This window comes from Pinus tabuliformis, chromosome 7 (genome assembly GCF_031772625.1).
Source record: "Pinus tabuliformis cultivar Carrire ecotype Pingquan chromosome 7, CPIR1, whole genome shotgun sequence".
In the NCBI taxonomy this organism is placed as follows: domain Eukaryota; kingdom Viridiplantae; phylum Streptophyta; class Pinopsida; order Pinales; family Pinaceae; genus Pinus; species Pinus tabuliformis.
The window spans coordinates 2,074,769,878-2,074,780,622 of NC_142293.1; positions in this window are offsets into that span (position 1 = coordinate 2,074,769,878).

Genomic DNA, 10,745 nt, shown 5'->3' on the forward strand with positions numbered 1-10,745 from the left:
CTTTTGAATTTTGTTTGTTTTCATTCTTCCCCTTCTCTTTACTACTAGATTTGGTCGTAGATGAATCAACGACATGGATGTCGGCAAAAACTTCAGCGGAAGAATCTCCTTTCGGGGAATCAGGTAAAGTTATTGTAGGAGAAGAATTCTTTGAAGAATTCTTCTTACTTTTAGTACTAACTGAACCAATCATACCATCAGCAGCATGAGACCCTGAATGAGCTGTAGTTTTTGGAAGATTGGGGATTTTTTCATGTAAAGTACCTGACTGCGTAAAAACGAGGTCCAGGTACTGAGCCTGAGCAATGACTTTCTCTTCAGTGACAACTCCTGCCTTAGCTACATCTTTAGTGATTTTAGGTAAAAATGATTTAACAAACCATTGCGCTAAAATTTGATCTGGAATGAAAACTTTCACTAAACACCTTCTACGTCGCCATTCATGAATATGATCATAAATATATGTGGATGTGGATTGTTTTAGTGAAGTTAACAGTTCCATGCCATTGTCGTATCTGACAGGCAACTGAAAATGAGTTAATAAAGAAGTGGCTAACTGATTGAAATTATAAAAATAGCCTCGTGGTAACTCAATGTACCATTTGGCGGCAAGACCAATAAGAGTTCGTTGAAAAAGATGCAATCGAATTGAATCATCAATGATAGAATTAGATACACACCAGAGGTGATAAGTCATAACGTGACAGATCCTCCCCTGAATTACACTCGAATTTTGAGATATCATTGGGCAACTTATTAGGCATTGGCAGCCAGTACGAAAGATAATAAATCAGATCATTCGTAAGGCATGACAAATCAGGTAAATCCAAAGTTGCAATAAATGGTAACTGATGGTTAGGGTCGCGAAAACCTTCAGTAATGAGACCAGCTCCAGGAAGAGGATATCCAGGATAACCTAGAATTGGATTTGCATTAGGAATGTTATAACCTCCTGGAAAACCAGGATTAACTGGACCAAACTAGGGTTGTTGAGGCTGTTGATAAGTATAGCCAGGATACGGTTGATTCTGATAAACTGGGTTTTGTACAGTAGGACCGAATTGATACTGTCCCTAGTACGGTTGATAAGTGAATTGCGGTTGACTTGTAGGAATCATACTTGGACCAGCTTGTCCTACAGGCATCTGGACCGAAGTTTGAACTATAGGTCCTGATTGTGGCACAGAGACTTGAGGAGTTTGCACTGATGTAGGGATAGTAGAAACCGGAGCTACAGATACTCCAGGAACAGGGGTGCTAGGTTGAACAGAAGTTGCAATAGTTACAGCAGTTTGAGGCGGAGTATGAGGTGAGCTAGGCCCAAGCTGCTGAACTAAACCAGGTGTAGGGTTTTGAACAGTAGGTTGGATAGGCTGCTAGGTTGGACCAGAAACCAAAGGTTGTCCAGGTTGAATTGATAACTGCACATTAGATTGCATAGTCTGTTGAGTTTGAGACGGATCCCACACCATATTCATTCCAGGATCCATAAAAGGTTGTACATATGGAGGACCATAACCTGGTTGAACGTAGGGCTGATAATTAGGTGGTACATTTCTAGCTCCGTGTAAAAATGATTGACTAGAAGGCGGATGGAAACCTTGAGTTGGGTACTGACCATGAGGTTGATAACCCTGAGGAACATACTAATTCTGGGGTTGATAAGCATCCCGAGGAACATACTGAGTCTGGGTTTTACCTTGGGGTATGTACTGTCCTTGAGGTTTCCCCCCAAGCAGTAGTTGACTACCTTGAAGTTGCCCCCCAGGCGGTAACTGACTACCTTGAGCTTGCCCCCCAGGTGGTAGCTGACTACCTTGAGCTTGAGGACTTGGGATACTACCAGACATCATAAGGATTTGTTCTGCGTTCAACGTTTGAGTTCCATAACTACCAAGTGATAACTAATGTTTAGTCGGTTGAGGAGTTGCTCCTGAAAAAGTACCAGAGAGTGACTGGTACCCCAAAGGAACAGAAAGACCGCCATATAAAAATGTTTCCGGTGATTGGGAAAACATAGATGACTATCTTGACATGATCAATGATGGATAATAGCCTCTCGGTGTAGGATGAAAATAATCACACGCAAACAAAGAAAAATCCAATAAAAGCACCTATTTGGTCAATTTAGTGTGTCCTAAATTTCTACATTAATTATCAATCCGGAAGTCGTAAACTGATGAAGTGTGGCGCACTATATGTGCAAGACAACCTCTCTCTTACTTTTTGTCATTTTCAATTTTTATTTTGTTTTGGGGGTTTTTATCTTTGTTTATCTCCTACTGTGGATGGAAGTCCTATTCCTAAGTGTTGTGGGGAAAAATGCCTATGCAGGACGATCCTATCCACCAAAGGTGTGACAGCGCCTTAGCAACAAACGAATACAGCTATTATGACTTCTTCCTTTATGAAATGTTAAAGAGGAGAGATCGACAGACTTACATTTGTCTTCCGGTTGTCCCTCGATCTAGATCCCCTTCTCTTTGTGTGTCCACAGCTACTTGTCTCCTCGCTTGCTCAAGAGAACAGCTACTTGAATCCCACGAGATCATAAGAGAACAGCTACCTGTGACAAGAGAACAACTACTTGCGACAAGAGAAGAACACAATGCAAAGGCAAATATACATATTCATAAATGATTCAGGATTAGAAGTAAATCAAATACACTAATGCAATCATACAAAATACACCAGCATATAGGAAAGAATCAAGATAGCTTTATTGATAAGTAACAGGGTTCAGGAAGAGATACAACCCATAGGGCTCCAATCCAGCATCTCCTTCCCAGCAGGATGAAATTCCTTCTTCAGCTCCCTTCAAAGCATTAAGCACCCAATGTTTCCAGCCACAAACCAACAGTAATTCTTTGCAATCACAAAATTCCAGCCCTTCGATCCCATGGAGGAGAGATCCATATATAGATGTTTGGAGAGAGGATGAGTCAGCTTGAGATCTGACTAGTGTCCTCTCCCTCTCTCAGTTCTTGAGTCCACTTGGAGGTTCTTGCTTCCACTTGGAGATTTGGAACCTCTTACTCATCACCAGTCGAATTCCTTGATGCAAGTGTCATTTTGGAAGCTTCCTGGGCATTGACACATTGAGGAATGAGCCTGCCACTTGTCCAATTACGCTCAGCGCAGGTAGCCTTTGTTGGAGTTGACATTCAACGCAGGTAGATAGTGGAGCAGTTGACATTCAGCGCAGATGCTCAGTGGAGCAGTTGACATGATCCAGAATTGGCTTGTTTTTTAGTGTTTTCAGGTGGAGAACTTCTGTGAATTGCTGTGGTTAGTTGGCCTTGTTCCTCTAGGGGTGGGAACAACATGTTTAGGGACTTTGGATCCCTTAGATTATGGACATTTCATGCTCTAGGCTGTAAGGCACAAAAATGTCTATAACAGTTGCCCCCTAAAGTATGAGGCCATTTATCGGGTGAAATGCTTTATCCACGAGGGTCCGAAGTTCATCCATCTGCTGGGAGGAGACCTGTAATAAAATACAATACAATACATTATGATTCATACTGCTTTCATGATCTAGCTGAGGCGGGCATTCCAATGCTCAGCTTTATAAATTCATTTTTGTACATAGAACAGACGATCGTCTGGTGGTAGACTGATAATTTTGGCAAAATTATCATCCTTTGTGTAGGATGATCATCTCCTGCAATGATGTACATGTCAAATGTCTTTATCTTTCCTGAATATATATCACAGCCCGAATGGATGAAACTAGATCCGGGGTCTTCAAACTCATTCGATCTTCACTCTAAGTACAAGTCGATCCATGTGAGAATTGCGCTGAAGTCGAACATGGAAAGACATCGCTTGATTACCGGTCAATGATGTAAACCGTTAACAAGCGCGAGAGGAATCACCGATAATGATAATGACCCTCAAGGTACTGCAGTACAATTCACGTGGTGTGAATAAAGGACTTGGCGTCGAACACCACACAAAATCTTCTGGTCGAAGGTCATTGATGTATACCTGTCGCCGGAAGTGAGAAACTTGCCATTGAGGCATGCAAGCTTCAAAGTACTGAAGGGGTTGTTCCTAGATCAACTTCTTGGATAATGAGCTGATGTCGACAAGAAGCGATCCGTCACAGGAGGGCCTTAATGAATCCCACATCAGTGACACGGAACGGAGCTAATGATTTTAATGGAGGTGAAAACGATCCGCGACATATGATTCAGGGTAGCGGTCATGGATGGATGAAGGATAATGTATGGCAGTGGATGGGACCCGGTTGACTCTTTCTGAACGACTTCTCTTGAACATATGGCGACACTGATGTGATGGATCGGTAGCATTACCCAAAATATGGATGGTATGGTGAGACCATGGCGATGTGACCAGTGAATGAAACAACCCAACCCGAATGTGGTACGGAGGAAAAGTGTCATGTTCAAGAGCGACCTGCTACCATCAAAGTTTTCTTGATTTTTCCCAATTTTTCCCCAGTCATTGCTGACCAGTACCTCTTTATTTTTTTCAAGCTTGAGGAGGATAACATATGCTTGTTCTATAACCTGCCCTTCGGGCAAGCCCATCGCTATGTTTTAACGAGCTTAGCGATAGTGAAACTCGTTCTCGTCTAAAGACAAGTTTGTCGCTATTTAATAATTTTAACGAGTCTAACGACAAGGATAACTCGGTTCTTTTCATTTTTAGAGAGTCTGAAAAGATACATAAAGTCAACTCCAAAATTCCTTTTTCGTCATCTAATCCCTTAAGTCCGAAAAAGTATAAAACAATACAGAAGGGATGAGTTTTCAATATCTTTAACGAGCCGAACAAAGCAAGCGCTCGATATTTTTGTGCAATAATCCCTCAGGTCCAAAAATATTAAAATCTAGAGGAGGGATAGCACTTCCGGTCCTTTAACGAGCTGGAAGGCCAAGACTCGGCAATCTTTTCATATTTTACGAGTCAATTGAAAAGAGCTTAAAGAAGACTCGTCTTTTGAGGAACGAGTGATAAACAGGGATAGTAGCTGATTCCAGGTACAGATTTGGAATTTTCCAATCACGGCAATGTCACAAGGATGGCTAGGTGAAATCACTCTTCGCAGCTGTTCCTCAAAATGGGTAAACAATCATATGGGGGTGAACGATCGACCAAATGAAAAGTGGAGGTGGCAGGTGCAAACACGACGAAGGCTTTAACGGCTGATAAATTTACGATCACTGTGGTTATTTACCGGGATAGGTTCATTTTTTAGATAAAAATGAGCTTAAACACTGGAGGAAACTCTGCTCACTGCTTATATTTATTTTTTAACGAGCATGAAGACCGCGTTAAAACTGCTCGGATCTTGCGTTTATTTTTTAACGAGCATGAACTTTATGCTAAAACTGCTCGATTACCCAGTCATAAGATAAGAGTGTCTCATGAAAGATCCCATTTTTTATAGAGCTTGCGCCTTACCAAAGCTATGCTCCCTCTCCTTTCTTTATGCAAGTTCGGAAACGGCTAATCCTACGAGTTTAAAGGGTTATACCTACAGGTTTAAAGGGAGGACCTAAAAATGGAAAAAATAAATAGTCGCCCCTTGCTTTCACTCCAAAAGGTTTGCATGCCCCCAGGTATAAAACAGAGTTTCAAGGTTACCTCTACATACCCTCCGCCAAAACATTTGTTTTAATCGAGAGAGGCTTACCTCTTTCAGGTTACCCAAAGATTGTCTCGTTACTCTTTCAGACAAAACACTTCCTCGACAATGTCTACCGAAATAGACAAGGGTGAATGACTGGTGCCAAACATGTAACTTTGACAAAAGAATCTTATTCTAGAACAACCCCTCTTCCATCCACGGACGGGGTACGGACTAGTCATATTCTCCCGCGGAAACCTACCCTATACCCAAAGTTTCCCTCCCGAAGCAGGCCAGGATGCATGCCCCCTGGGTTCCGGTCGTATCCTCCCGGATTACTCGCGCTCATCAGGAGGACGGACCGTGGGTTGAGACACTTCTTGCGTGTATAGAACATTTAGGGATGGTACATGACTATTTGCAATGTGTGATCCGGGAAACGAAAGTTGGTCTACGAGCTTGACCATTCTTCCTTCATGCGGAAAACACATTACTCTAAAGAGTGAGGAGACTACAACTCCCATGCAATATATATAGTCTCGTCCAAGGAGTAGGTTATAATCCAAGGGTCCTTGAACAACCATCATGTTCATTTGAACGGTCTTCCCTTTCAATGTTACAGGCACATTGGGGAGGATCCCTAAAGGTCGACTGGTTCCTTTATCAAAACCTGATAGATTTATCATCTCAGGTAAGAGTGCTGGCGAACCAAACGCTCTCCAAGCAATAGAGGAAAGGATACTCACAGATGCCCCCTCATCAATGATAGTGCCAGCCATTACCATTCTGTATATTTGACAAATAATCCTGAATGGTATACTAGCTGGCAACCGGGGTCTCCCTAGTTGGTTCCAATCAAAGGACACAACCAGGTTGCTTGGTGGTGGGACTGAATATACGGCCGGATAGCGCTCTGATGAACTTCCTTCCTGCGATAAAGGAATGGTGGCATTGCCCCCTTGATCATCAGAGTCAGTGCTGATGAAGAGAATCTGGACGGTGTCATCTTGATTCTCCTCTGTGATGGTGTCATTCGAAGATGGAGCCTATGAAGGCAAAACCGGGTCAACTGCCGTATCAACCTTTTGAATTTCATCAGGCATGGATCCAAACGGTTCATCTTCAATGACAGGTGCTTCGGCTGACCACCTGGGCGGATCAGCCGGATTCTCAACTAGCGAGGGACTTGGCAAGAGTTTTTGATATCCAGGAGGGAGATGCGCTCGTAAAATCGGGCGATCTTCCAGAACTCTTTTTGCCTCGTCTAAGAAGGGACAACGATGGATGGTGTGATCGCCTTCACACAGTCTGCAGGGAAATTTAGCTCTCCCGCTCTGTCAAGGTGCTTCACTCCCACTAGTCGACAGTGAGCAGTCGACATGGCTATCAGAGGTCAACGCTACCGAATTGTGCAAACGAGGGGACCAGTCTCTTAGTATCCGCTGGATACAGGGACAATCTCTGTGGAAGTGGTCTCCCCTACATATGACGCATGGCGATTTAGGCCTTACGAGTGCGGTGTGTGGATTTTTGTTAGATGACACTTGTTTGACCCCAGTCGCCTTAGGCTCCTTCTTCTTCTTCTTCTCTTTCTTCTTCTTCTCCTTATTCTCCTTAGGAACTTGGTTTTTAATTCGACCAGTCCCGTCAAGCGAAGAGGAAGGAGGGGAGGAAGATGAAGTTGAAGGCTGGGAGGCAAATCTTTTCTGATCTAATTGTTGACTCGACTGTTCAGGAATTGTGGTATTCTGAACGACATTGGTTGAAAAGAGCCAAACTGGTAGGCCAATTGTCAGTCCTGGAAGCGACAATGTGGCCATGTGGGGCGCACCAACATCTCCCCAAGAGGAGAAGGACTAGGATTTCCACCCAAGGGAACTCCTTGGTTGGTGTGCTCCATCTTTTCAACCTAAAGATCAACGCAGGATTAAAGGGTGATTGTTCCGTTTAAAATAAATTGTTAACGACGCTTTAGACACAACTTGCTTTTTCAGTTATAAAGAGTCGAGAAAAAGCTAAAGATGACTCTAATCTCCTTCAATGTTTTAACGAGCCCGAAGTGACAAATGCTCGGATGGACTTTTTCTGTTATAGAGTCTGAAAAAGGCCAAAAGGAACTGCTCTGGAGATCTAGGCAGAGGGTGTGCCAAACTTTTTGCAAAACCACAGAATAATTTTTATGGTACGGGTGGTCGATCTTCGTGAATGTTGTGTTCACTGCATTGCGATCAATAGGGCGGCCGACACGGCTTCCTAAGGATAAAAGATATATGCCTATAGGGGTCTCCCAATATATACGTGACGGTACGTGGGAGCACAATCCGTATTAGTGCTATCGTCTCTCAGGAGGAATCACCCACCTTCTTCGAGATCAACAGTCACTATGCTTAACGACGCCGGAACACGTCTCTAGCCTAGACCTCTATGTTGTGCGTTATGTTACAAAGCGTTGTTAGGTTCATTCAGTTTATTTTAGGTTGATATTTTTAAAGTTTGCCTTTCAAGGTTCAACACGAGATGTATGATACAAAATCCTAAATGCAGTCTAAGATGATAAGCAAGCTTTATTATCTTTCAACTTTGAAAATCCTAGCTACTAAGGGAAAAGAATAACACTATCTTTTCTCAAAGAGCAATCAACACATTCTAATGCACTTTCCCTAAATCCAACATGCAAACTATCAAATGCAAAATGCACAATGCACAATGCAGGTGTTTGTTTTCAACTTTCTTAGTATAAATGCCTACAAAGAAAGCTTTTTGCACAACTTTGAATTTGCTTTTAAAATGATCAATACAAACAAGCTCACTCTTTCGAAAACAACAAGGGTAGAAGAGATTACAATCAATTTGCTACTTTCGAAATAAAGACTTGTTTTGACACTTAAAGGACTCAAATTCAAACCACTAAGCAAAAGTAAATCTATAATCAATCTGCAAACAGCCAATGAACTCTCTTCTAAGACCACAATCAATCTGATCTGAATCAAACGCTACAGGATGACTACTTTACTCATGCAAAGGAAGACTGTAAATGACGCCACAAACACATAAAAACATTCACAATCTTTTTGTACAAAAAAGAGGCGGAATCTAAGCAAAGAAAAGGCTTATCAGATTGGTACCTATGCTGGTTAAAGGCTGCAAAAAACAGAGATCAAAACAGAGCAACAGAGGACAAAGAACCCTAGCTGCACAAGGCAAAACTAGTTCAGCGCAAGTCCAACACTGTCAGTTTGGCATTCAGCGCAGGTAGCCTTCACGGGACCTGAGTTGAAATGCAATCTGCCTTCACAGTGTCTGCGCTGAAAGGAGAAACTCTCGTTTCCCTTGGGTTCTGGGTCATAAAATGCTCGAAAATCAACTGTTTCAGGCCAAATCAGAAACACAAGCAAGGTATAAACAAAGGGATGCTTTGAGAGGGTACTAAAGACTATCACAAAGGATCATCAAATCATTTGTGGATCTAGTTTATATCATATACAAGTCCAATAACTAGATCAAAGCAGCAACTTTTTACTTTGCATCCGGGAAAGATACAGTTCAATAGTTGTTGTCAAGTCTATGAAGTAAACAAATGACAGAAACACAAATGAAATGAATAAACAAATTCTTCCCTAGCGGAGTCGCCAATTTGTTGTGGGGAAAAATGCCTATGCAGGACGATCCTATCCACCTATGGTGTGACAGCGCCTTAGCAACAAACGAATACAGCTATTATGACTTCTTCCTTTATGAAATGTGAAAGAGGAGAGATCGACAGACTTACCTTTGTCTTCTGGTTGTCCCTCGATCTAGATCCCCTTCTCTTTGTGTGTCCACAGCTACTTGTCTCCTCGCTTGCTCAAGAGAACAGCTACTTGAATCCCAAGAGATCACAAGAGAACAGCTACCTGTGACAAGAGAACAGCTACTTGCGACAAGAGAAGAACACAATGCAAAGGCAAATATACATATTCATAAATGATTCAGGATTAGAAGTAAATCAAATACACTAATGCAATCATACAAAATACACCAGCATATAGGAAAGAATCAAGATAGCTTTATTGATAAGTAACAGGGTTCAGGAAGAGATACAACCCATAGGGCTCCAATCCAGCATGTCCTTCCCAGCAAAATGGAATTCCTTCTTCAGCTCCCTTCAAAGCATTAAGCACCCAATGTTTCTAGCCACAAACCAACAACAATTCTTTGCAATCACAAAATTCCAGCCCTTCGATCCCATGGAGGAGAGATCCATATATAGATGTTTGGAGAGAGGATGAATCAGCTTGAGATCTGACTAGTGTCCTCTCCCTCTCTCAGTTCTTGAGTCCACTTGGAGGTTCTTGCTTCCACTTGGAGATTTGGAACCTCTTACTCATCACCAGTCGAATTCCTTGATGCAAGTGTCATTTTGGAAGCTTCCTGGGCATTGACACATTGAGGAATGAGTCTGCCACTTGTCCAATTACGCTCAGCGCAGGTAGCCTTTGTTGGAGTTGACATTCAACGCAGGTAGACAGTGGAGTAGTTGACATTCAGTGCAGATGCTCAGTGGAGCAGTTGACATGATCTAGAATTGGCTTGTTTTTTAGTGTTTTCAGGTGGAGAACTTCTGTGAATTGCTGTGGTTAGTTGGCCTTGTTCCTCTAGGGGTAGGAACAACATGTTTAGGGACTTTGGATCCCTTAGATTATGGACATTTCATGCTCGAGGCTGTAAGGCACAAAAATGTCTATAACACTAAGTCTCTAGAAGGCAAGTATGGATATAGTTTTTAGGCAATTATGTCCTCTATAATGGTTTTTAGAACTTGACACTTCAGAAAGTCTTAGAATAAACTAGTGAAGAAAGTAATACTTTGAACAAGAATGAAAATGTGCTACTATTTATGAGAAACAATGAAATAGTGATCATGAAACCATCATCTCTGCTGCTATCTAAATACAGAAAAATGAATTAAGCTACTGCACTTAACCGAATCGAAAATTGCAATGTAATAAAAGTAAAATCAATTCACATCATTCATATTTTGATACCTCGCTAGGTAGTCTAAGCTATGGATTTCGGAGACACCGTCAATGATATGAGTAAGTTGATATCTAATTACAGAGAAGTAAAACTAAAATCAAATCACGTCATTCATAGATCGATACCTCGC